The 27,727-nt window shown below is 47.1% G+C and overlaps 1 protein-coding gene and 2 long non-coding RNA genes across 6 annotated transcripts in view; 1 reads left to right on the plus strand and 2 right to left on the minus strand.

Moving 5' to 3' along the window:
- The window catches only part of INSR (insulin receptor), a 192,810-nt gene that overhangs the window by 137,550 nt on the left and 27,533 nt on the right, over nt 1–27,727 (minus strand). The window lies entirely within an intron of this gene.
- Nucleotides 930–25,514, minus strand: LOC144337044 (uncharacterized). Its single transcript, XR_013409665.1, has 2 exons — nt 25,413–25,514; nt 930–1,301 (listed from the first exon to the last, which is right to left on the minus strand). It is a non-coding gene; the product is annotated as an uncharacterized LOC144337044 (long non-coding RNA).
- On the plus strand, nt 21,207–27,040 carry LOC144337051 (uncharacterized). The gene is made up of 2 exons (XR_013409672.1): nt 21,207–21,471; nt 26,803–27,040. It is a non-coding gene; the product is annotated as an uncharacterized LOC144337051 (long non-coding RNA).

Here is a 27,727-nt window from a genome sequence, read left to right on the forward strand (position 1 = left end):
TGCTTAGCTTCCCAATATATGCAGATATTTAGAATACTCAAAAGTGTATTCCAATATAAATGGCAGTGTTTAATGCCAGTGAACTGTATACTTAAAAATGGTTAAGATGGCAAATTTTATGATGTATACTTAATTACAGCAGCAAAAGATTTAAAGAAAGATTTATGCCAGGCGTGGTGGCTCACGCCTGTAATCCCAACACTTTTGGAGGCTGAGGCAGACGGATTACTCGAAGTTGGGAGTTTGAGACCAGCCTGGCCAACATGGTGAAATCCTGTCTCTACAAAAATACAGAAATTAGCCAGGCATGGTGGTGCACACCTGTAATCCCAGCTACTAGGGAGGAGAATCGCTTGAACCGGGAGGTGGAGGTTGCAGTAAGCCAAGAATGCACCATTGTACTCCACCCTGGGTGACAAGAGCGAAACTCGGTGTCAAATAAATAAATTAATAAATAGGCCAGGCGCGGTGGCTCACGCCTGTAATCCCAGCACTTTGGGAGGCCGAGGCGGGAGGATCACGAGGTCAGGAGATCGAGACCATCCTGGCTAACATGGTGAAACCCCATCTCTACTGAAAATACAAAAAATTAGCCGGGCATGGTAGTGGGCACCTGTAGTCCCAGCTACTCGGGAGGCTGAGGCAGGAGAATGGCCTGAACCCAGGAGGTGGAGCTTGCAGTAAGCTGAGATCGTGCCACTGCACTCCAGCCTGGGTGATAGTGCAAGACTCCATCTCAAAAAAAAAAAAAAAAAAAAAAAAAAAAAAAAAAAAAAAAAAACCATGCATTTTTTTGGCTGGAAGTTTATGTACTAAACTTAAGAGAGTTGTTACCTCTGGGAAGAAGGGAGGGGAATATGGCAAGGGAAATGACAAAGAGAACTCCAACAGTATCTTACATTTTATTACTTTCACTTATTCACTTATTATTTTATTTATTTATTTTTTTTAAGAGATGAGGTCTTGCTCTGTTGTCCAGGCTGGGGTGCAGTGGTGTGATCATAGCTCACTGCAGCCTCCAACTCCTGGGCTCAAGTGATCCTCCCACTTTACCCTCGTGAGTAGCCAGAACTACAAGCGCATGCCACCACCCCTGGCTAAATTTTTAAAAATTTTTTTGTAGAGATGGGGTCTTTCTATGTTGCCCGGGCGGGTAGATCACTGGAGTCAGGAGTTCGAGACCAGCCTGCCCAACATGATGAAACCCCGTCTCTACAAAAATACAAAAATTTGCCACGCATAGTGGCGTGCACCTATAATCCCAGCTACTTGGGAGGCTGAGGCAGGAGAATCACTTGAACCTGGGAGGCAGAGGTTGCAGTGAGCCGAGATCATGCCAGTGCACTCCAGCCTGGGTGACAGAGCAAGACTGTCTCAAAAATAATAAGTAAATAACTAATAAAATAAAAATAAATTAGCTGGGCATGGTGGCACATGCCTGTGATCCCAGCACTTGGCAGTATCCGGAGACATTTTTGGCTGTCATGACTTGGGGTTGCTACTGGTATTGAGTGGAGGCCAGGGATGCTGCTCAGCTTCCTGTAATGTATAGGGCAGTCCCCACCACAGAGAGGGGCACAGCCCAGAATGCTAATACTGTTGAGGCTGAGAAACCCTGCCTAAACTCATTAAGTTTAAAAAAGAAGAAAACAAGCCAGGCACAGTGGCTCATGCCTGTAATCCCAGCACTTTGAAAGGCCGAAGTAGGAGGATCACTGGAGGTCAGGAGTTCAAGACTGGCCAACATGCTGAAACCCCATCGCTACTAAAAGTACAAAAATTACCCAGGTATGGTGGTATGCACCTGTAATCCCAGCTGCTTGGGAGGCTGAGGCAGGAGAATTGCTTGAACTCAGGAGGCAGAAGTTGCAATGAGCCAAGATCATGCCACTGTACTCCAGCCTGGGTGACAGAGTGAGACTCCGTCTCGGAAAAAAAAAAAAAAAAAAAAAAAACAGAAGGAGGAGGAGGAGAATGAGAAGGAGAAAGAGAAGGAGAAGGAGGGAAGCCAGATGTGGTGGTATGTTCCTGTAGTCCCAGCTACTTGGGAGGCTGAAGTTTGAAGAGCCCTTCAGCCCAGGAGTTCGAGGCTGTGGTGTACTATGGCTGTGTTTCTACTGTACTGGGCAACATGGTACATATCTTTTTAAACATTCTTTCTAAAAACAGCAAATTTTATTTTATGTGTGACTTTTACCATAAAAAAAAATGTTTTTAAAATAATAAAAGTTCAGCTGGGTGCAGTGGCTTATGCCTGTATTCCCAGCACTTTGAAGGGCCGAGGCGGGCAGATCACTTGAGGTCGGGAGTTCAAGACCTGCCTGGCCAACACGGTGAAACCCCGTCTCTACTAAAAATACAAAATTAGCCAGGTGTGGTGGTGGGTGCCTGTAATCCCAGCTACTCAGGAGGCTGAGATGGGAGAATTGCTTGAACCCGGGAGACGGAGGTTGCAGTGAGCCAAGATCGCATCACTGCACTCCAGCCTGGGTGACAGAGCGAGACCGCCTCAAAAAAAAAAAAAAAAAAAAAAAGAGCTACAACTCTGGTGTAATATCATGAAACCAAAAATATTTGCATGTTGTGTACCACAGAAGCTATTTATAAATGAAAATTTTGGCCTAAAAAGAAAGAAAGAAAAGGAATCCAAATCAAGACCCCTCTAAAGAAGCAGCACCCTGTTTTCAGTGTTGGTCTCCTACTAAAGCAGAGAAAAATGAGGTTTTGGGAAGTAGGACAGATCCTTAGAGCCAATGTTAGCAAAATTACCAAACCCACCCACCCCAGCACAGACACACACACCATTCTTAGTCATCAACAGTAAAGACATACAAGGAACACAGACTCCAGATGGCACATTAAAAAAAAACATTATTAGATTTCCAGTGAAAACTTCTGCTGCAGTGCTTCTAACGTGATACAGCCCTATAAAAATAAAGATGAATCACGGCCCATTTCGAAGGAAAGGTCTAACTGCCTTACGTCAGAGCCAGTCACACACTGTTTTGGGTTTTTTTTTTTTCTTTCTTTCTTTCTTTCTTTTTTTTTTTTTTTTCTGAGATGCAGTCTAGCTCTACTGCCCAGGCTGGAGTGCAGTGGTGAGATCTTGGCTCACTGCAACTTTGGCCTCCCGGGTTCAAGTGATTCTCCTGCCTCAGCCTCCTGAGTAGCTGGGATTACAGACTTGCACCACCACACCTGGCTAATTTTTGTATTTTTGGTAGATACGGGGTTTCACCATGTTGGCCAGGCTGGTCTCAAACTCCTGACCTCCTGTGATCTACCTGCCTCGGCTTCCCAAAGTGCTGGGATTACGGGCGTGAGCCACCGTGCCTGGCCTAAATTTGTTTTTTAGGCTATCAAAGAATTGCTCCCCCGCAAAAAGTTACGGCACCATAAAACTAGTCAATGAATACTCAGTTACCTGCTATTTCATTTTATGTGGCTAGAACATAATAAATAATCGAAACTGATGAAGAGATTGCAAAATAAAACAAACCAAAAACATAGCCCAATTTCACTCATGAACACAGATGGCAAGAATTCAAAAACCGAAACAAAGCAAACCTAGCAAATCTAATTCAACATTATGCTGAAAGAATAATTCATCACCACCAAGTAGGGTTTACCACAGGAAAGCAAGGATGATTTTATATTAGGAAATCTATTAAACATGGATGTCAGATAATACCATTGTTAAATATTTAATGTTAGTCTAGAAGCCCTGGTCAATAGAATAAGATTTACAACTGAAACAAGAGGCATGACTTTTAGACACAATTTTTTTTTCATGCTTCCAGAACCGAGCAGACATCATTTTTTTAAATGGCCATAATTTGTAGAGGACAAAATTGCATATAATGAATAAAACGATTTAAAAACCTACCAATCACTTTCGCTAAAGGATCTGGATTCGGGGTAAATATGCTACTCGTAGGAGGCATAACTAACACAACAAAACTCCGTGATACAGAAATCAGGAACCATCATAACAAAAATAATACAAGATAAAGATGAAAAAGGGACAATATAAAAGATTTGAACAAACTGGCCGGGTGCGGTGGCTCATGCCTGTAATCCCAGCACTTTGGGAGGCCGAGGTGGGTAGATTACTTGAGGCCAGGAGTTTGAGACCAGCCTGCCCAACATGGTGAAACCCCATCTCTGCCAAAAATACAAAAATTAGCCAGGCATGGTAGTGGGCATCTGTAATCCCAGCTACTCAGGAGGCTGAGGCACGAGAATCGCTTGAACTTGGGAGGCAGAGGTTGCGATGAGCCCGGATCGTGCCCCTGCACTCCAGCCTGGGCGACAGAGCGAGACTCTGTCTTAAAAGAAAAGAAAAAAAAAAGATTTGAGCAAATGGAAAAGGAGATCCCGTATCTGCCTGGAAAGGAAAAATATGAAGTTATTGATTTCTTAATTTATGGATTTTAACCCATTTTTCCATTTGTCCCAAGAATATTCTGTTCTCTAATTCTAATGTAACATTACAGACATTTCTGTTACATTAAGACTAGAGGTAAGTTCTGTTTAGAAATAACTCCAAGAACTGTTTTTATATTTTCTCACATTGAAAATCAGTCAGATTTGCTTCAGACTCAAAGAACATGTTTATGAAAATTAAAGAAGTGCTGGCAGCGAGCTGTACTTTTTTTTCTATGGGAAATGGGTTACATTTTTAATTAAATTTTTAAATCAGTATCTCGATGGGTTTTATATGAAGGCGAGAGGAGGGAAAGATTTAGTTCAACCAGAAAAGGAAACATTCTTCTAAAAGGTGTAATAGGGAAAAAACCTAGATTTGCCACTTTATCAAGCATGTTCTTACCAGGCATGAGTTTGTAGTCCCAGCTACTTGGAGGCTAAGGCAGGAGGCTCACTTGCACCCAGGAGTTTGAGTCCAGCCTGGGCAACACAGTAAGCCCCCATTCTTGTTTGAAGACAGAGTCTCGCTCTGTCACCCAGGCTCAAGTGCAGTGGCATGATCTCGGCTCACTGAACCTCCACCTCCCGGGTTCAAGCAACTCTCCTGCCTCAGGTTCCCAAGTAGCTGGGACCACAGGCACGTGCCACCATGCCCGGCTAATTTTTGTATTTATAGTAGCGGGGTTTCTCCATGTTGGCCAGGCTGGTCTCGAACTCCTGACTTCAAGTGATCCAGCTGCTTCAGCCTCTCAAAGTGCTGGGATTACAGGCATGAGCCACCACACCCAGCCAAGCCCCACTTCTTTAAAAACAAAACAAAACAAAACAAAGCAACAACAAAAACTTAAAAAAACACAAACTCTAAATCTATAAACAGTATGGTACTGGGGTAAGATTAAGACACAGAACACTTGAAATCGAATGGATACCCCAAAAGCAAATTCATGGTTTTGGTTTAATTTAATACCTGATGAAGAAAACATCAAGAATTACTTGGGGAAGGAATTGGTTATTCAACAAGTGGAATTCATAAAAATTAAATTCCTACTCAGAAAACTCATTTAATGTCCTCAGTCACACCATCCACAGTCCTGATGTCCAACTGAGCTCCAAATTCTGATTAAAATGTTATTGTACTCATTAACCTAAAATAAAAGGTTTTAAAAAAAATGTTTTATGAGCCCCACTGTTTCCCACTCCAGGGTTCTTTGGTAGATGGCAAACAGGGCCACAAATTCTTCCTCTTCCATCAACATGTAAATTCTGTATTCTCCCTTTCCCCCTCCCCCCAGCTCACCTTAGCCAATGGGATGTTAGCACACAAGATGCAAACGGAAACTCAAAAGGCACGTGTGCACTGGAAATTGATCTCTTGCCACTCTTGGAACGCTGAGACCATCATGTAATCTAAGCCCAAACTAGCCAACTGGAGGATGAGAGGATGAGCAGCTACAGGGAAGGAAACCAAGGCCTCCCAGCTGACAGCCAGCACCAACCACCAGACATGTGAATGAGGCCATGCTAGACCATCCAGCTACCAGACAACCCACTGGCTGATCCCAGACACGAGAGAGAACAGAGCCTGTGTTTGTGGTCTGCTGGTGGGTCTAAACAAGAAAACTTGCCCAGCTGCCCCACAAAGTCATGAGCTAAGTACATGATTGTTGATTAAGCCATTACGTTTCAGAGTAGTTTGTTACACAGCAAAAGCTAGCTGATACAAGTTCCATGATTGAACTTGGATACAACAAGTTCCCAGTTTTATGTTTCAGGGTGGTTTGTTACACAGCAAAAGCTAGCTGATACATGCTCCAGGAATGAACTTGGATACAACAAGTTCCAAGTTCTCTGTTTCAGGGTGGCTTGTTACACAGCAAAAGTTAGCTGGTACAAGCTCCATGATTGAACCTGGCTACAAGTTTCAAGTTCTGTGTTTCAGAGTGGTTTGCTACACAGCAAAAGCTAGCTGACACAAGCTGAAAGCCCTGTGTTGCCCCAATTAACACCCTGCCCCCACCTCCATGGCTTAAGTGAGCCCAAATAGATTCCCATTACTGGCATTCATGGGTTGACTGAGACACTCAGTGCTGAGCCAGGAAGACAAACTCAGGCTGGGGTTCTCTCTCACGGCCCCTTCCATATCCTTAAACCACTTCCTCCATACCCATTACCCATTTTACTCCACTTAAGCAGCAATGCACTGTTCTCTGTTCCCAGAGAGGAGAAGCCAGGAAGGAGCTGACATATTCCTCATTCTTGGTGACCCACAGACAAGACACTGTGAGCCCCGGTCAACACTTGTACTCCTTCCTTGTTCCTCTTCTAGCTTAGATGTACCTATAATAGCCTCTTTGTTGTGATCAACTTTCCCAAGCCACTCCTTCCTCTCTATTCCAGGGACTCTCAAGGGGTGGAGAGGTTGAAAAAACATTCAACGGTATATTTTATATTTAGAGGAAAAAAGAACAAACTCCAAGTAGGGAAGAGGAACTGGATTTTTATTTTTATCGAAAGAAGGGATATACCAGTTCAAAGTTGAGGAAAATCTTGGAGACTGGTTCCCTTATCATGTCCTCATGAGAGAAGAGAAAACAGACATTCAGAAAAGCTAGACAATGTGCCCAAGGTCACGAAACAGATACAGGATTCAAATGTAGGCCTGTCTGACTCCAGAACAATCTTTCATCATGGAATGCAAAGTTCTAAGGCAGAGGTAGTTACCCAATACAAATTTTTGCAGTGATAGCAATATCACTGCTATCGTCTGCATCGTCTAAATATGGTGAGTACAACTGAGGGGCAAATACCTAATTTTAATGAAATTCTACTTAAATTGCCACACGTGGCTGTGGCTGGCAGGGCTCCCTTAGTAGACAGTGTAATTCTAGAATTTCACTAAGTTGGTTCTATATCACTACCAAAAGCAGCACCCAGACAGGTGTAGTGGCTCATGCCTATAATTCCAGAACTTTGGGAAGCCAAGGCAGGAGGATCACTCGAGCCCAGGAGTTCAAGACCAACCTGGGCAACACAGCAAGGCTCCATCTTTTTCTTCTTTTCTTTTCTTTTTTTTTTTTTTTTTTTCAATTTTTGGAGATAGGGTCTCGCTCTGTCACCCAGGCTGGAGTGCAGTGGCATGATCTTGGCTCCCCGCTGCCTCAATCTCCCAGGCTCGAGCGATCCTCCCGCCTCAGTCCCCCAGGTAGCTGGGACTACAGGCATGCACCACCGCGCCTGGCTAATTTTGCAAGAATATATTTTTTAAATTAGTCAGGCACGGTGATTCATGCCTGTAGTCCCAGCTACTTGGGAGGCTGAGGTGGGAGGATCACTTAAGCCTGAGAGGTTGAGCCTTCAGTGAGCTGTGACTGCCTCACTGCACTCCAGCCTGGGCGACAGAAGGAGATCCCATCTAAAAAAAAAAAAAAAAAAAAAAAAAAAAAAAAAAAAAAAAAAAAAAGCGCGACCCTCAACATACATACCCACCCACCTACCCAAGAAGAAGTGGCAACTTAAAGATTTAAGAAAGACCTTAAGGGGCAAATAGCATGAGGAAAATGAAGTTATGACCAAACCTGGGAAAGCCCTTTATAAATATTCTAATGTCCTCTAAAATACAACAGATGACCCATGCCATTCGACAGTTCATGAGTTAGCAAGAATAAGTTCTGAAGAATGGATTGTCCTGGACTGTTCCCGGCTGGCCAGAATTTATTTTATTTTATTTTATTTATTTATTCATTTTTTTGAGACGGAGTTTCATTCTCGTTGCCCAGGCTGGAGTGCAGTGGTGCAATCTTGGCTCACTGCAACCCCCGCCTCCCGGGTTCAAGCCATTCTCCTGCCTCAGCCTCCCAGGTAGCTGGGATTACAGGCACACACCACCACACCCAGCTAATTTAGTATTTTTAGTAGAGACAGAGTTTCTCCATGTTGGTCAGGCTGGTCTCGAACTCCCGACCTCAGGTGATCCACCCATCTCGGCCTCCCAAGGTGCTGGGATTACAGGCGTGAGTTACCACACCCATGCCCCCCACCCCCAGTATCTTTGGAAGCCATCCTTTCAAAACTAAAAGTCTGTGAAGAATTACAACTTCCTCTGAACTACGCTGGCAAATTTAAGACCATCCTCTAACTTTTTTCCTGCATCAAATTCATCCCTCCCTGGGAACCTCTTTCCTTTCAGAGGTTCAGCTATCACTTTCCCCGTGACATTTGTGGTGACGTCTTCTGCCCATTCCGTCTTCCGTACCACCAGGAATCCTAAGATAAACCTCTCGCTTTTTTCTCACCCGAGTAAAATTCCTTTGCAAATAACCTTCATACCTTTCTTGCTTATAAAAATAATTTTCTTAGCAAAACTTGCCTTCGTCAAGAACACAAAGTTTTGTTATGAAGTTTGGTCTGTGCCCTGTTTGTCAGACACTAAGAAAAGGGAGGCCTGTCGGCACTGTTTTACCACAGAAAAGAATTCTCAGATGTAATCTCGCATAGCTTTATCACTCAAGTATGGATCTCTAGACAAATATTTAGTCTTGCCCAGTTAAAAAAAAATGGGTACACCTGTAATCCCATTGAACTGGGGGAGGCTGGGGTGCTAGAACTGCTTCAGCCCGGGAGTTTAAGACCAGCCTGGGCCGGGCGCGGTGGCTCAAGCCTGTAATCCCAGCACTTTGGGAGGCCGAGACGGGCGGATCACGAGGCCAGGAGATCGAGCCCATCCTGGCTAACACAGTGAAACCCCGTCTCTACTAAAAAAATACAAAAAAAACTAGCCGGGCGAGGTGGCGGGCGCCTGTAGTCCCAGCTACTCGGGAGGCTGAGGCAGGAGAATGACGTAAACCCGGGAGGCGGAGCTTGCAGTGAGCTGAGATCCGGCCACTGTACTCCAGCCCGGGCGACAGAGTGAGACTCCGTCTCAAAAAAAAAAAAAAAAAGACCAGCCTGGACAATATAGTGAGACCCCATCTGTACAAAAAATAAATTTTAAAAAAATTAGCTTGGGCTAGGCACAGTGGCTCACACCTGTAATCCCAGCACTTTGGGAGGCCGAGGCAGGTGGATCACTTGAGGTCAGAAGTTCGAGACCAGCCTGGCCCTCATGGTGAAACCTGTCTCTAATAAAAATATAAAAAGTAGGTGGGCATGGTGGCGTGCACCTGTAATTCCAGCTACTCAGGAGGCTGAGGCAGGAGAATCACTAGAGCCCAAGAGGTGGAGGTTACAGGAGAAAAGAAAGAAAAGAGACGGGAAGGGAAGGGAAGGGAAGGGAAGGGAAGAGGAGGGGAGGGGAGGGAGGGGAGGAGAGGGGAAGGAGGGGAGAGGAGGGGAGGGAAGGAAAATGAAGAGAGAAAAAAAGAAAGAGGAGGGAGAAAGGGAAAGAGGAAGGAGGAGGGAGGGAGGAAGGGGGAAAGGGAAGGGAAGTAAGAAATAAAAAGGAAGAAAGGAAAGGAAAGAAAGAGAAAGAAGGAAGGAAGGAGAGAGAGGGATAAAGGGAGGGAGGGAGAGGGAGGGAGAGATGGAAGGAAGGGAGGAAATAAAGAAAAAGGAAGGAAGGAAGGAAGGTAGAAGGGAGGAAGGAAGGAGGGAGGAAGGAAGGAAGGTAGGTAGAAGGGAGGAAGGGAGGAGGGAAGGAGGGAAGGAGGGAAGGAAGGGAGAAAGATGAGAGTTTGGGCAACTGTGTTTTAAAAACTGTGTTTTTTGTTTTAAAACAAAAGAAAAAGAATAAAAATCAAAGAACTCACCACCACTCAGAGCCACGTGCAGACGAACAGCATCGAGCATGGTCGCCTTTGAAAACAGCTGACTGCAGAGAGTGCGGAAGTGTTACTTGTTAAATAAAGTCAGTCCCAGAGGTAGAACCTGAGTGTGACCCTAGCTCTGGGTCTGGAGCTCAGACGGGCAAGCGGAACTGCCCCAGGAACGTACAATCAGCAACACTCAGACCGGGGAATGCACCCCAAGTCAAAGAGCCCAGCTCTTCAACAGGCAGAAGGTAAGGAACGGAAAGGGATGGAGGGAGAACCTGTGGACCAGGGTTTCTCCCCCTCAGCACTATTGACATTTGGGGCTGGATCATTCTTTGTGGCTGGGCTGTCTCTGCATTGCAGGATGTTGAATAGCATCCCTGGCCTCCATCTGCTCAATGAAAGCAGTACACACACATTCCCTGGAGTTGTGACAACCAAAAATGTCTCCAGACATTGCCAAATGTCCCCGGGAGACAAAATCACCCTCAGTTGATCCAAACAAACACATCAATTTATTTTATTGTTTTTCTTTATTTTTGAGCCAGGGTCTTGCTCTGTCACGCAGGCTGGAGTGCGATATGCGATGTCGGCTCATTGCAGCCTCAACCTTCTATGCTCAAGCGATCCTCCCACCTCAGCCTCCCGAGTAGCTGGGACTACAGGCATGCACCATCATGCTCGGCACATTTTTTATTTTTAGTAGAGATGGGGTCTCACTATGTTGTCCAGGCTGGTCTCCAACTCTTGGCCTCAAGTGATCCTCCCGCCTCAGCCTCCCAACGTGCTGAGATTACAGGCACGAGCCACCGCACCCGGCCACCAAATTTTTTTTAAGGGGCAAAACTAAATATTTGTCTAGAGATTCACACTTAGGTGATAAAACGATACAGAAAGAAGGAAGTGATTTCTACAAAAGACAGGACAGTGACTACTCTGGGGGAAGAAGGCTGTGACTAGGATGTGGTCCATACCGTGGCTTTTGGAGGGGCTGTTCTGGCAAAGTACTATTTCTCAACCAGAGTTAGGGATTACAAGGGTGTTCACGTTAGAGTGAACCATTAGGCTATTCATTTGTTTTGTGTGGCTTTCTGAATCTGTGGTGTTTTTATATAATAAGATAGAATTTTTTAAAGTAAAACCAAAAAAAAAGAAAAAGAAGCTTTGATTCCATTAATTAAACATAGAATTACCAAGTAACCCAGCGATTCCACTCCCAGGTATAACTTCGAAAGAAGTGAAAATAGCCCAGGTGCGGTGGCTCATGCCTGTAATCGCAGCACTCTGGGTGGATGAGGTGGGTGCATCACCTGAGGTCAGCAGTTCGAGACCAGCCTGGCCAACATGGCGAAACCCTGTCTCTACTGAAAATACAAAAATTTGCCAGCACGTGGTGGTGCACGCCTGTAATCCCAGCACTTTGGGAGGTCGAGGCGGGTGGATCACTTGAGGTCAGGAGTTCAAGAGCATTCTGGCCCACATGACGAAACCCCATCTCTACTCAAAATACAAAAAATTAGCCAGGCGTGGTGGTGTTCACCTGTAATCCCAGTTACTCAGGAGGCTGAGGCAGGAGAATCGCTTGAACCCAGGAGGTTGCAGTGAGCTGAGATCACACCACTGCACTCCAGCCCGGCTGACAGAGCAAGACTCCATCTCAAAAAAAAAAAAAAAAAAGAAACAAATTTAAAGAAAAGGAATCTTGACCACTTTGGATCAAACCTGTCTGCTAGGTTAGTAAATTTCTTTGCAAATGAGGAAACCCTTAACGTCATCACCACCAATGAGGCAGCCTGAGACAAGAGCCTTGTTCACCAGCTGACGGGCTTTGCAGGTGGTCAGTAAACAACGCAGTACTTCGCATACCGCGTGTCGGCATGACTAGCTGCCAGCGCTTTAAAACCCGTCCTTATCAGACCTTTGAGTAAGAATGTTTTCCTTCCCCAGGTGAGCCCTTAGAAACACTTGGTAATAAAGCCTATTAAAAAACCATTCTTTCTAGGCTGCAGTCAATAAGCCATGGGGTCATTAAAGATCCAAGACCCTCCTTGCCTGGGACAAAACGAGAGGCAAAGAAACTTCTATGATGAGGAAGCCACGGCCAGGCGCGGTGGCTCATGCCTGTAATCCCAACACTTTGGGAGGCCGAGGCGGGCAGATCACAAGGTCAAGAGATCGAGACCATCCTGGCCAAAATGGTGAAACCCCATCTCTACTAAAATACATTAGCCAGGCGTGGTGGCGTGCGCCTGTAGTCCCAGCTACTCAGGAGGCTGAGGCAGGGGAATCCTTTAGAACCTGGGAGGTGGAGGTTGCAGTGAGCTGAGATTGTGCCACTGCACTCCAGCCTAGTGACAGAATGAGATTCTGTCTTAAAAAAAAAAAAAAAAGAAGAAGAAGCCACAGGACCCTCTACCCCAAACCCTCTAGGTAGGTACTTGACAATGGTGGGCTTCATCTACCACATTCCCTACAGTGTAATTTTTTTTTTTTTTTTTTTTTTGATACGAAGTTTTGCTCTTGTCACCCAGGCTGGAGGGCAGTGACGTGATCTCGACTCACTGCAACCTCCACCTCCTGGGTTCAAGCGATTCTCCTGCCTCAGCCCCTCAAGTAGCTGGGATTACAGTTCCCACCACCAGGCCCGGATAATTTTTGTATTTTTAGTAGAGATAAAGTTTCTCCATGTTGGCCAGGCTGGTCTCGAGCTCCTGACCTCAGGTGATCCACCTGCCTGGGCCTCCCAAAGTGCTGGGATTACAGGCGTGAGCCACCGTGCCCGGCCCCTCCAGTGCAAATTTGATGATCATGCTAAGTCCAGTGTGTTGAGAGACCTTAGTCCACTTCCCAAACCCGTGATTGGAGGAAGGTGGCTCAATCTACAGCTACTCCTCAGGCCCCAGGATGACGGAACCAGGGAGCAGAGGAGAGCAATGTTTTCAATGCTTTCTTGTTTGCCTCCCACTCTTGACATCATTTATGTTTAAAAATGAGCAACAGGGCCGGGCGCGGTGGCTCAAGCCTGTAATCCCAGCACTTTGGGAGGCCGAGACGGGCGGATCACGAGGTCAGGAGATCGAGACCATCCTGGCTAACACGGTGAAACCCCGTCTCTACTAAAAAATACAAAAAACTAGCCGGGCGAGCTGGTGGGTGCCTGTAGTCCCAGCTACTCGGGAGGCTGAGGCAGGAGAATGGCGTAAACCCGGGAGGCGGAGCTTGCAGTGAGCTGAGATCCGGCCACTGCACTCCAGCCTGGGTGACAGAGCGAGACTCCGTCTCAAAAAAAAAAAACAAACAAACAAACAAAAACCAGCCGGGTGTGGTGGCATGCGCCTGTAATCCCAGCATTCTCACTGAGGTAGGAGAATTGCTTGAACCCGGGAGGCAGAGGTTGCAATCAGCCGAGATCACGCCATTACACTCCAGCCTGGGTGACACAGCGAAGCTCCATCTCGGGGGGGAAAAAAAAAAAGGAAAATGAAAAAATGAGCAAATAGGTCAGCCTGGTGGCTGACACCTGTAATCCTAACACTTTGGGAACCCCAAAGTGGGAGGATTGCTTGAGTCTAAGAGTTCAAGACCAGCCTGGGCAACATAGCAAAATCCCCATGTCTACAAAAAGAAAAGTTAAAAAAAAAAAAAAAAAATGAGCCAGGCATGGTGGTGTGCACCTGTAGTCTCAGCTAATGGGGAGGCTGAAACAAGAGGGTCACTTCAGGACAGGAATTTGTGACTAGCCTGGGAAACATAGCAAGACTCCATCTCTTAAATAAATAAATAAATAAATAAATAAATAAAATTAGCTGGGTGTGGTGGTGTGCACCTGTAGTTCCAGCTACTGGAGAGGCTGAGGCTGGAGGATTGCTTGAGCCCAAAAGGTTGAGGCTGCAGTGAGCTGTGATCACACCACTGCACTGCAGCCTGGGTGACAGAGCAAGACCCCATCTCAAAACCAAACAAACAACAACAAAACAAAAAACAGAGAGGGTGGCCGGGCGCGGTGGCTCAAGCCTGTAATCCCAGCACTTTGGGAGGCCGAGACGGGCGGATCACGAGGTCAGGAGATCGAGACCATCCTGGCTGACACGGTGAAACCCCGTCTCTACTAAAAAAAATACAAAAACTTAGCCGGGCGAGGTGGTGGGCGCCTGTAGTCCCAGCTACTCGGGAGGCTGAGGCAGGAGAATGGCGTAAACCCGGGAGGCGGAGCTTGCAGTGAGCTGAGATCCGGCCAGGGCACTCCAGCCTGGGCGACAGAGCGAGACTCCGTCTCAAACAAACAAACAAAAAAAAACAGAGAGGGAAGACAGAGGAAAGGGGAGCTAGGGTAAGGGGTACAATTTTGAAACTCCAGCATGCACATATCGCCTCCCTTTATTGGGGAATGGACGGTGCTATCTGACGCAGGCACATTCAGAGAGACAGACCACAGAAGGGCCTGGGCTCCCGGCCTGACGCACGCGCTTGCTGACGTCCCTGGGTCCTCCCCGGGGCATTTCAGGTGTTCAGTCACAAAGAACAGATTTTAATTCTGACAAAGGGTCGGGTGACATGGGAAGTAACTGGTCAATGAATATCAGGTAGGAAGGAGAAAAAGAAAAACTTGTCAGACCAGTTAAGCCGCCTTTCTATAACGATGGATTTTAATTCTACCCGCCTTCTTCCCAAAAGGATTGGACCAAAAGGTCAGTTTCAACTGATAGCCCTCAGCCTCCCCGCCCCGGCCCCCCGCCCCCACCGGCTCCAGGAAGCCGGGCAATGGTGGGAATTGTAAATTCATCATCTTCACCACTCAAGATTTAGACATCATCTGTGGGGCAGCCAAGTGACCACACGGCCAACTAGTCTACCATCTTTCAGTGCAGCCTTGAACCCACTACAGCACTTTCTGCCCACCCAGTTTATATAACCTGATAGTTACTTTGACTTCCTCCCTGACTCAGCAAGGACTGCAGGGCCCCAGCAAAAAGCCTGGCTCAGCAAGGCTGTCCACTCAGCACTGGTAGAAACAGCCCCTCCTAAACACAGCCCCCGTGTGACCTTCATGAGGGCACTGGAGCCCATAAGGACTCTGCACTGGTCCAAGCCTCCCTTCCCAGCACGAGGCACCTTCTTCACTCTTTCCCACAAAACGCCTCTTGGCCTTGCCTTTGCCATTTCATCCACCCGAATACCCTCCCCTCTCACCCTCTCTTCTCTTTTCTTTTTTTTTCTTGTCTTGTCTTTGTTTTTCATTTCTTTTCTGTCTTTCTTTTTGTTTTTGTTCGTTTGTTTGTTGTTTGTTTTTGAGACAGGGTCCACTCTGTTACCCAGGCGGGAGTACAGTGGTCTAATCATAGCTCATTGCAGCCTCCAAGTCCCAGGCTCAAGCGATCCTCCTACCTCAGACTCCTGAGTAACTAGGACTACAGGCACACAGCACCATGCTTGGTTAATTTTTTAAAAAATTTTTGTAGAGATGGGGTCTTGCTACGTTGCCCAGGCTGAGCTCAAATTCCTGGGTTCAAGCAATCCTCCTGCCTCAGCCTCCCAAAGTGCTGGGGTTACAGGTGTGACCCACCTTACCAACCTCATCCTCTTTCTTTGTGATCCTTGACACCCAAACCAAAGCAGGTCTCTGCCACTCCGATCTGGAACAATCTCTCTTCTTTTACAAATGCCAACGGCAATTCATCTTCAACCCCTGGAAGAGGAGCCGGGAGCCCAGAAACATACTTTCCAGAGCACTCGTTCTTTCCTGCTCTACAAAATCCAATCATCTCCAAAGTGAAAAGTTTAAAAACTTTCAAATTTTTAAAATGTATTTTATTTAAAAATAAAATACAAATAAACAAATAAGGGCCAGGCACGGTGGCTCACGCCTATAATCCCAGCGCTTTGAGAGGCCGAAGTGGGAGGATCACCCAAGGTCAGGAGTTCGAGACCACCCTGGCCAAAATTGAGAAACCCCATCTCTACTAAAAACACAAGAAAAAAACAATTAGCCGAGCATAGTGGTGGGTGCCTGTAGTCCCAGCTACTTGGGAGGCTGAGGCAAGAGAATCACTTGAACCCAGGAGGTGGGAGTTGCAGTGAGCCGAGACTGCACCACTGCACTTCAGCCTGGGCAGCAAAGCAAGACTCCATCTCACTAAATAAATAAATGAATAAATAATTCCAATCACGGCTGGCACCGTGACTCACAGCTATAATATAGCACAACACTTTGAAGGTTGAAGCGGGTGGGCTGCTTGGGCCCAGGAGTTCAAGACCAGCCTGGGTAACGTGGTGAAACCCCACGTCTACAAAAAATACAAAAATTAGCCGGGCATGGTGGTACGTGCCTGGAATTCCAGCTACTCGGGAGGCTGAAGTACAAGGATTGCTAAGCCAGGAGGTCAAGGCTGCAGTGAGCCAAGATTGCACCACTGCACCCCAGCCAGGGCGACAGAGTTGAGACCCTTGTCTCAAAAAGAAAAAAAAAAAATGCTAATCATCTGAGTGAAAAATGAATTACAAATTCTGTGGAATTTTTTTCAGTATAGTGATTATTTCTCGCCTAGATTTTTTTTAAAAAGATCTTTGACAACTTAAAAGGGAAGAAAGAGGAATGAGAAATTCAAGTGGGCCATCATTGGCGTTATATGCTCTACCCCACCTTTTTTTTTTTTTTTTTTTTCTTTTTTTGAGACGGAGTCTCGCTGCGACGCCCAGGCTGGAGTGCAATGGCACAATCTCGGCACACTGCAACTTCAGCCAAGCGGTTCTCCTGTCTCAGCCTCCCTAGCAGCTGGGATTACAGGCACATGTCACCCCGCCTGGCTAATTTTTGTATTTTTAGTAGAGATGGGGTTTTACCACGTTGGCCAGTGTGGTCTCGAACTCCTGACCTCAGGTGATCCACCCACCTTGGCCTCCCAAAGTGCCCGGCCTCCCCGACCTTATCTTTTTCTTTTTGTTGGATCCCCATGTGCAGGCGTTACACTTTCTTGTCTTCTGCGTGGACGACAGTAACATCACCACAAGGGAATTTATCCATATTCCCTGTTATCTGGAGAACATCATGATTTCCAGGTACTCTGCTCCAAACACGTCTAGAAGCACCGATCTGATGACTCACTCGAAGGGGAAAGGCAGAGTGGGAGGAGGGAGGCGGGTGGAGAGGGGCCTTGTCTTGTACATCATATACTGCACTCTGCCACCCAAACAGAGAGCTCAAAAAAAAAAAAAAAAAAAACAAAGAAAAACAAATGCTAATCATCTGAGTGAAAAATGAATTATGGCTACTGTGGAATTTTTTTCAGTACAGTGATTTGTGTTTGTTTCTCTCCTAGATTTTTCTTTTTTTTTTTTTTTTTTTAACAGATCTTTGACAACACAAAAGGGAAGAGAGATGAATGAGAAATTCAAGTGGTCCATGATTCGCGTTACATGTTCTACCTCACCTTTCTTTTTTTTTTCTTTTTTTGAGAAGGAGTCTCAAAAAGGAAGGAAAGAAGGAAAGGAAGGAAAGAGGGAGGGAAGGGAAGGGAAGGGGAGGGGAGGGGAGGGGAGGGGAGGGGAGGGGAGGGAAGGGAAGGGAAGGGAAGGGAAGGGAAGGGAAGGGAAGGGAAGGGAAGGGAAGGGAAGGGAAGGGAAGGGAAGGAAGAGGGAGGGAGGGAAGGAAGGAAGGAAGGAAAGTACCAGCAAAGGTCAGTACCAGCAAAGGGCAGCTGGGCTTTGTGGGCCTGAGGCCGTGGTGGTCCCAAGTTCCACTGAAACAGCCTCTATCCCTGAATGTGAATGTCCAGCTCATATATAGAGAGGCGGAGTCTCGCCCTGTCGCCCAGGCTGGAGTGCAGTGGTGCAGTCTCCACTCATTGCAACCTCCGCCTCCCAGGTTCAGGTGATTCTCCTGCCTCAGCCTCCTGAGTAGCTGGGATTACAGGTGCCTGCCACCATGCTCAGCTAATTTTTGTACATTTTTTTAGTAGAGATGGGGTTTCTCCATGTTGGCCAGGCTGGTCTCGAACTCCTAGCCTTGAGTGATCCGCCCACTTCAGCCTCCCAAGGTGCTGGGAGTACAGGCATTAGCCACCACGCCTGGCCAAAAATGTGAAAAAGCAGTCTTAAGCCAAGCAAGCACTATGGCTCACGCCTATAGTCCCAGCACTTTGGGAGGCCAAGGCGGGAGGATTGCTTGAACCCAATTGTTTGAGACCAGCCTGGGCAACATAGCAAGACCCCATCTCTACCAAAAATATAAAAAGAAACTAGCTGGGCATGGTGGTGCATGCCTGTGGTTCCAGCTACCCAGGAGGCTGAGGTTGCAGTGACCTATGGTCATCCCACAGCACTCCAGCCTGGGCGACAGAGTGAGACCCCATCTCTAAAAATAAAAAGAAAATAAAAAATTCTTAGCTCGTAGGTCATACAAAAATAGCAGCTGGCGGGCTGGGTTTGGCCCACGGGTCATAGTTTGCTGATCACTGGACAAAGGCCTTACGTCAGACAAGTCTGAGGTCAAACCATTCCCCAGCTAGGTCTCCTAGAGCGAGTCTCTTAATTCCTAGCCATGCCTCAGTTCCCTCTTCCGTAAAATGAGGGTAATAAACCCTCATAGGCTGTGGTGGGATCCCCTAAGGCATTGCTTAGCACATAGTAAGTGCTCAATAAACACTAGCTATTGATGAGTGTTAAGGATGTCATTGTTTGTCAACTGTGAGCCAGGTACTAGACAGGTGCTTGAGATATAACAAAGTCCCTTGGGGGAGCTTAGTCTGATGGGAGAGGCCCTAAGTCAAGACAGGATGAGAAGGCTGATAAGAAGAGGCAACAGGCATGTTGGCAGGGGCAAATTCTAGATTTCCTCTCCAGTTTCTTTTCCTTCCTTCCCTCCTTCCTTCCCTCCTTCCTTCCCTCCTTCCTTTCTTTCCTCCTTCCTTCATTCCTTTCCTTTCTCCTTTCCTCCTTCCTTCCTTTCTCCTTCCCTCCTTCTTTTCTTCCCACCTTCCTTCCTTCCTTCTTTCCCTCCTTTCTTTCCTTTTCTTTCTTCCCTCCTTCCTTCCTTCCTTTTCTCTTCTTTCTTCCCTCCTTCCTTCCTTTCTTTTTACAGTTTCCTGCATTTCACCAACTTCCCCCAGTGACATCTATAAGACACAATGGTAAGAAGCTTGGATTCTGAGCCAGAATACCCAGGTTCAAATCCCATCTCCACTACTTACTACCCGTGTGTATGTGTGTGTAGCTGTGTGTTTGTGTGCATGTGTGTGTGTCTCTGTGTCTGTGTGTGTGTCTCTGTGTGTGTGTGTGTGTGTGTGTCTGTGTGTGTGTGTGTGTGTGTCTGTGTGTCTGTGTGTCTGTGTGTGTGTCTCTGTGTGTGTGTGTGTCTGTGTGTCTGTGTGTCTCTGTGTGTGTCTGTGTGTGTGTCTGTGTGTGTGTGTGTGTCTCTGTGTGTGTGTGTGTGTGTGTCTGTGTGTATGTGTCTGTGTGTCTGTGTGTGTGTCTGTGTGTGTGTGTGTGCGCGCGCACTCGGTGGGGTGGTGGTGGGGCAGGGCGGTGTTGGAAATGGAAGTTGCTTAACCTCTCGAAGCCTTAGTGGCCTCAACCATAAATAAGACTGTTGGGAAGATGGGATGCAATATCCTAATGAAAGCACCTAGAACCATGGCTGGCATGAAATCAGCATTTGTTGCAAAGACAATTTCGATTGTTAAAATACCAAGACAAGCCCAGAGTGGTGGCTCACACCTGTAATCCTAGCACTTTGGTAGGCCAAGGCAGGCGGATCACTTGAGGCCAGGAGTTCGAGACCAGCCTAGGCAATATGGCGAAACCCCATCTCTACTAAAAATACAAAAATTAGCCAGGCATGGTGGCACGTGCCTGTCATCCCAGCTACTCAGGAGGTTGAGGCAGGAGAATCGCTTGAACCCAAGAGGCAGAGGTTGCAGTGAGCTGAGATCATGCCACTGCACTCCAGCCTGGACAACAGAGCAAGACTCTGTGTCAAAAAAAAAAAAAGAAAGAAAGAAAAAAAATCAAGGTAAGCCCAGCGTGGCGGCTCACACCTGTAATCCCAGCACTTTGAGAGGCTGAGGTGGGGGAATTTCTTTGAGCCCAGGAGTTTGAGACCAGCCTGGACGACATAGCAAGACTCCCATCTCAATTTTTAAAAATATTAAAAACCAAATAAAAATGTAAAAAAATAAACTGTCAAGGCAGACTTTTTAAATGGAAGAAGAAAAAAAAAGCAGAGAGTTTCCATAGGCAGCTAAAAATTCTGCCAAGAATCAAACCCTCCAAGAGCATGCATTTAACCTAGTACGTTTAAATACGCAATATTTTATGTGGTAGGCAGAAAACCACATGCTCAGAGACTTTGACTCGGAACCGTCATCTCAGACCCAGGGAGGAGGGATTTGCTGCTTTTGGCCTCCGCCTCCTGCTTTGGTGCCGACGTCCATATGTGGCATCTCGGGCTGGTTTCTCCTGGCACCCAGCATGTCCCGACCTCACCCACCCCTCTGGCTGGCAGTAAGCAGCTGGGGTGACCTCCCAGAAAGAAAATGCCAGTGGATTTGGCTAAAGCAGCTGGTCAGGCAAACCCTGTGGCTTCTGGTCCCCTCGAAATGCCCAGAGCTGAGAATTTCCAGAGCATCGCACGCTGTTGGCACCTGACAAATCAGGGTGGCCTTCACTCCGGGGCTGGAGGTGTGGTACCCACCCCTCATCAGCAGGTCACAAGATGCACGTTCCTCTGCCTGCCTCAAAACCAAAGTCAGAAAGGAGGCTGAGCCCTGGTAGATATTCACCTGGAAACTAGTCTGCCCAGATAGGGTGGGCCCATGGTGCTTACTGACTGGAAGCTTCCAGAACACTCACGGAGCACCCGAGGCTGGGTTAAGTGCCTCCTCCTGCACCATCTCATTTAACCCCCCCAAACCACCACCCTAAGAAGCAGGTCCCATAATGACGCCCATTTTTCAGATGGAGAAAGTGAGGCTTGAGCCAGCTTGTGACCAGTCAATGGTAAAACGAGACTGGAAGCCGGTGCTGCCTGCCTCCAACAACTTCTTTTTTTTTTTTTTTTTTTTAAAGACAGAGTCTCACCGAGTCTCACTCTGTCGCCCAGGCTGGAGCGCAGTGGTGCGACCTCAGTTCACTGCAACCTCCAGCCCCCGGCCCGTGCGATCTTCCCACCTCAGCCTTCCAAGTAGCTGCGATTACAGGCACCTGCCACCACGCCTGGCTAATTTTTGTATTTTTTGTAGAGATGGGGTTTCTCCACTCGAACTCCTGAGCTCAAGCAATCTGCCCTCCTCGGCCTCCCAAAGTGCTGGCATTACAAGCGTGAGCCACGGTGCCCGGCTGGTTGAACTAACGTAGATCTCCCTCTAACGCTCCCACTCCTCTGAGGATACTTGGTTTGATCGTGAACATCTGCATTTGCCACTAGAGTGACTGCTCTGAGGAGGCAAAGGCTGGCTCTCTTCCTATGCCCTGAGTGCCCCAGAACATACCTAGTAGGCAATCAATAAACGAGCTACATAGACCCCGTCTCCACTCTTCCCATGCAGGGCTTCGTGCATGGGACCTATTCTGGTATTTTCGCCCCAAATCCATGGCAGGATAATGGAGAGAGGGTGTCCTCTCCAGGCTATGGATCATTAGCACATGCCATGTTTCTTTTTTTTTTTTTCTTTTAATTCCCCTAACCATTTTTTTTTCTTAAAAAAAAAAAAAAAAAAAACAGAGTTTCACTCTCTCACCCAGTTTAGAGTGCAATGGCACAATCTCGGCTCACTTCAACCTCTGCCTCCTGGGTTCGAGTGATTCTCCTGCCTCAGCCTCCCAAGTAGCTGGGATTACAGGCGCCCGCCACCACGCCTGCCTAATTTTTGTATTTTTAGCAGAGACAGAGTTTCACTATGTTGCCCAGGCTGGTCTCGAACTGCTGACCTCAAGAGATCCGCCCACCTGGGCCTCCCAAAGTGCTGGGATTACAGGTGTGGGGCCTCCACACCCGGCCCCCTTAACCATCGAAAGCCTTCCTTTGGTCTTTCTGTAAAAAGCATCACTGCTTAAGGGACAGATAGAAGAAGGGGTGTATGCTGCTTGGAATTGCTTAAACTAGGTCCAAAGGACAAACCAGCATCTTCATCCTAAATATTGATCCATTCCCCTGATGCTTCCAGAAGCTGCCAAGTGTGGAAGATAAAAACAGCAATTACAGATGTTCACGGAAGGATCTGAGAAGACTCTGGGGGAAAAGAGGGGTTGATGGATAGTTTTCTCCAGCCCATTTCTGTCACCTAAGACAGGGGAGTATCCTCTGAAGGTTCAATCTATTCTGCATTCCAAAATCCCATCACAGCAGGGCACGGTGGCTCATGCCTGTAATCCCAGCACTTTGGGAGGCCGAGGCGGGCGGATCACGAGGTCAGGAGACTGAGACCATCCTGGCTAACATGGTGAAACTCCGTCTCTACTAAAAATACTAAAAAATTAGCCGGGCGTGGTGGCAGGCGCCTGTAGTCCCAGCTACTCAGGAGGCTGAGGCAGGAGACTGGCGTGAACCCGGGAGGTGGAGCTTGCAGTGAGCCAAGATCACGCCACTTGCACTCCAGCGTGGACTACAGAGCGAGACTCCGTCTCAAAAAAAAAAAAAAAAAAAAATCCCATCAGACATTAAATAAGCCTCTGAAGGCTGGGTGAGGTGGCTCATGCCTGTAATCCTAGCACTTTGGGAGGCTGAGGTGGGTGGATCACCTGAGGTCAGGAGTTCGAGACCAGCCTGGCCAACATGGTAAAACCCCATCTCTCCTAAAAATACAAAAAATTAACTGGGCATGGTGGCAGGTGCCCATAATCCCAGCTACATGGGAGGCTGAGGCAGGAGAATCGTTTGAACCCGGGAGGCAGAGGTTGTAGTGAGCTGAGATCGCCCGGTTGCACTCCAGCTTGGGCAACGAGAGCAAAACTCCATCTCAAAAAATAAAAAAATAAGTCTCCTAAAGCCTCAGCAACAAGGTTAATGCAGGCATTGAAAAGCTAGATGTGTAAACGGGAGCAGCCCTGATTCACAATGGCAGAAATGTGAAAGGAACCAAGTGCCCATGGATGGATGAATGAACAGGCAAAATGTGCTCCCTCCATACAATGGACATGATTCAGCCTTAAAAAGGAAAGAATTTCCGACACAGGCTACCACGTGGATGAACCTTGAGGACATCCCGCTCAGTGAAATAAGCCAGGCACAAAAGGACAAATCCTGTCTGATTCCACTCACAGGAGGTCCCTAGAGTCATCACATTCATCGAGACAGAAAACAGGAATGGTAGGTGCCAGGGACTGGAAGAGGGAGATGGTGGAGTGAGCGTTTCATGGGGACACAGTTTCAGTTTGGGAGGATGAGAAAGTTTGGGAGATGGTGGTGGTATTGGTTGCAAAACCATGTGAACGTGCTTACTGCCGCTGAACTGTGTACTTAAAATGCTTAAGATGGGGCCAGGCACAGTGGCACACACCTCTAATCCCAGCACTGTGCAAGGCTGAGGTGGGTGTATCGCTTGAGGCCAGGGGTTTGAGACCATCCTGGCCAACGCAGCAAAGCCCCCTCTGTCCTGAAAATACAAAACTTAGCCGGGCGTGGTGGCCGGTGCCTGTAAGTCCCAGCCACTTGGAAGGCTGAAGCAGGAGATCACCTAAATCCAGTAGGCGGAGGTTGCAGTGAGCCGAGATCGCACCACTGCCCCCCAGCCTAGGTGACAGAGCAAGACTCCATCTCAAAAAAAAAAAAAAAAAGGTTAAGATGGCAAATGTATTCTATGTGTATTTTACCACAATAAAATAAATTGAGAAAGGGAAAGAAAGCTGAAGCTGAGTTGTTCTCCAAAGACAGGGGCGACAGTTCAAAAAACAATCATTTCTTGACATTATTATCAGGACATGGCAGGCTCCCTAGGGATACTGCTACTAAATGGGTGGCTGAGATACACACCACATGCCAGGAACCCGGTACCCGGGGAAGTATTACTCGCACCCTCTCCGGGTGACAAAGCCCCCAGTACTGGAAAAACAAGCCCGGTTCTTTTTTTTTTTTTTTTTTTTTTTTTTTTTTTTTTTGAGACAGAGTCTCGCTCTGTCTCCCGGGCTGGAGTTGCAGTGGCCGGATCTCAGCTCACTGCAAGCTCCGCCTCCCGGGTTCACGCCATTCTCCTGCCTCAGCCTCCCGAGTAGCTGGGACTACAGGCGCCGCCACCTCGCCCGGCTAGTTTTTTGTATTTTTTAGTAGAGACGGGGTTTCACCATGTTCACCAGGTTGGTCTCGATCTCCTGACCTCGTGATCCACCCGTCTCAGCCTCCCAAAGTGCTGGGATTACAGGCTTGAGCCACCGCGCCCGGCCACAAGCCCGGTTCTTTTCACTCTTTGGTTTTGTGTTCATTTTTGTTTTTGTTTTCTTTTGTTTTTGAGATAGAGTCTCGCTTTGTCACCCAGGCTGGAGCTCAGTGGCATGAACAGGGCTCAGAGCAGCCTCGACCTCCTGGACACGAGAAGCCTGGTTCTTAATAGCAAAGCAATTTTTGGCCGGGCGCGATGGCTCACGCCTGTAATTCCAGCACTTTGGGAGGCCAAGACGGGCAGATCACGAGGTCAGGAGATCGAGACCATCCTGGCTAACACGGTGAAACGCCGTCTCTACTAAAAATACAAAAAAACTAGCCGGGCGAGGTGGCGGGCGCCTGTAGTCCCAGCTACTCGGGAGGCTGAGGCAGGAGAATGGCATAAACCCGGGAGGGGGAGCTTGCAGTGAGCTGAGATCCGGCCGCTGCACTCCAGCCTGGGCGACAGAGCGACACTCCGTCTCAAAAAAAAAAAAAGCAATTTTTAATTCACTCAAAACATCAGGCACAGCCAGGCACAGCCAGGCACACTGGCCAACGCATGTAATCCTAGCACTTTGGGAAGCCAAGGCGGGAGGATTGCTTGAGCTCAGAAGTTTGAGGCCAGCCTGACCAACATGGCCAAACCTTGTCTCTACAACATATACAAAACTTAGCTGGGTGTCGGCCGGGGGCGGTGGCTCACCCCTGGAATTCCAGCACTTTGGGAGGCCAAGACGGGCGGATCACCTGAGGTCGGGAGTTCAAGACCAGCCTGGCCAACGTGGAGAAATCCCGTCTCTACTAAAAATACAAAATTAGCCGGGCGTGGTGGCGCATGCCTGTAATCCCAGCTACTCGGGAGGCTGAGGCAGGAGAATCACTTGAACCCGGGAGGCAGAGGTTGCCGTGAGCCAAGATCATGCCATTGTACTCCAGCCTGGGCAATAAGAGCGAAATTCTGTCTCAAAAAAAAAAAAAAAAAAAAAGTAGCCGGATGTGGTGGCACCTGTAATCCCAGTTACTTGGGAGGCTGAGGCAGGAGAATTGCTTGAACCTGGGAGGCGGCGGTTGCAGTGAGCCGAGATCGCGCCACTGTACTCCAGCCTGGGTGACAGAGCGAGACTCTGTCTCAAAAACAAGCAAACAACAACAGCAACTAAAAACCCATCAGGGAGCAGGGGACTCAATCGCAGATAACACCATTCTGGATATTTTGTCTAAAACAGATCCAAAAATAAATCCATACAGGAATGTCTTAAATTATATCTCAAGACAGGCAAGCCTAGAGCATTTCAAACAAGCACCTACATTTGGAAAACTCAGTAACAGAATAAAAGAATGTTCACTGTTTCCCCTGGTGTCCCAGTTGGAAGCAGCTCACTTGTTTCTAAACAGAGGGGACATCCTTCCCACTCCCCCCAAAAATCATAGTTTTTATTTTGGTGTATGTCTTGCATAAATTTGGCGCAAACCCTAGTTCTGTCTTTTATTAGCTGTGTGGCCCTGGGCAAGTTAAGTAACCTCTCTGGTCATAGTTTAGCTTCTCCTTGCCCCTGACCTACAATATTCTCAGGATTTTTTCACAGTACAATAATAACGGTCCCCTCTCCCACCTCCCTTCACTACCCCATCTTCTTTTTTCAACGCTCCCACTCCCCATTTCCAACCATCAAACATGTACCATGGAACGACTCATTCTAGGGGCTCCAAGGGAGTCCTCACAGACAATTCCAAGGATTCTATTTAGATCTATTTAAGGACTCAACTCACTCTGAGTGGCTTCCCCAGAGCGTTGGGCTCAGATAAGAAGATCCTCCTTTCTCCCCTCCCTTCTATCTTTTGTGATACAACCCTCAAGCCACCTACTTAACTTCTTCCCACCTCCATCGCATGTTCCCTAGTTCTTCCCAGGGAAACGTGGAAAGAAGTCCATGAAACAACAAACCAGTAACATGTGTGTATGTGGAACTGCCTCCTTGAGCATGAAAACATGATAAAACTACCATGATCAGAACAGTCACGGCTCTGTGGCATGGAGAGGCAAATCTATGGACACACCAGAAACAGACTCCAAAGCAATGGCAAAGAGGTCGATTTCTATAATCAATAGCTATCTGAGGCCCCCAATTAGCTATATGGAAGAGAAAAGAAACACCCATTGAATCACACAAACAGATCTCAAGCAGTGAGGCTGAATTTTTTTAGATGCTAATAATTAAAATATAGGCTGGGCATGGTGGCTCACGCCTGTAATCCCAGCACTTTGGGAGGCCAAAGTGAGTGGATCACCTGAGAGTTCGAGACCAGCCTGGTCAACGTAGTGAAACCTCGTCTCTCCTAACAATACAAAAATTAGCTGGGCATGGTGGTGGGTGCCTGTAATCCCAGCTACTCGGGAGGCTGAGGCAGGAGAATCGCTTGAACCCAGGAGGCAGAGGTTGCAGTGAGCCGAGATCGCACCATCACACTCCAGTCTGAACAACAAGAGTGAAACTCTGTCTCAAAAAAAATAAAACTAAATTAAAATATAAAATGTAGAGGGAAAAAAAACCTTTCATGGGTAGAGAAAGACATTCTAAGTGTAAAGTACAGAAGTGGCACACAGAAATCCAGCTCTGAACTCCATCAACATTTTAAGCTTCTCCAGCAAAACAAATCCCAGGGCATTTAAACCACTGAACAGCAACAAAAACAATAAAATGCAACTGGCAAAGGGTTAGTAGCCTTCATTGATGAAAACCACATACAGATTAACTTTGCAAAAGCTACTGAGGTACTAAAAGACAAATGGGCAAAGGATATGAACAGGAAGAGAAAACCCAAATGACAAATAAACATGTTTTAAAAGGTTCAGCCCCGATAGCAATCAAAGAAATGCAAATAGAAACAATGACAACACATCAGCTCCTCCCTCCCGCAGTAAATTATGAAAGATCTTTCAAATAACACTCAAAGCTGGCCAAGGTGTTCCCTCTTCTCCAAAGCTAGGAGGAGCGGCCGTTGGTACAATGTTTCCGGAACACCATTTGGCAATCTGCACCAAGAGCCTCTGACCCAGAAATTTCACTTCTGGAAAGCAAGCCTAAAGAAATAACTGCTAGATAAAGCTTTGACTCGAAAATGTTCATCACTTTCTTTGTGAAAACTAGAAATCATCTTTTTTTTTTTTTTTTTTTTTTTTTTGAGATGGAGTCTCCCTCTG

Source organism: Macaca mulatta, chromosome 19 (assembly GCF_049350105.2).
Source record: "Macaca mulatta isolate MMU2019108-1 chromosome 19, T2T-MMU8v2.0, whole genome shotgun sequence".
Lineage (NCBI taxonomy): Eukaryota > Metazoa > Chordata > Mammalia > Primates > Cercopithecidae > Macaca > Macaca mulatta.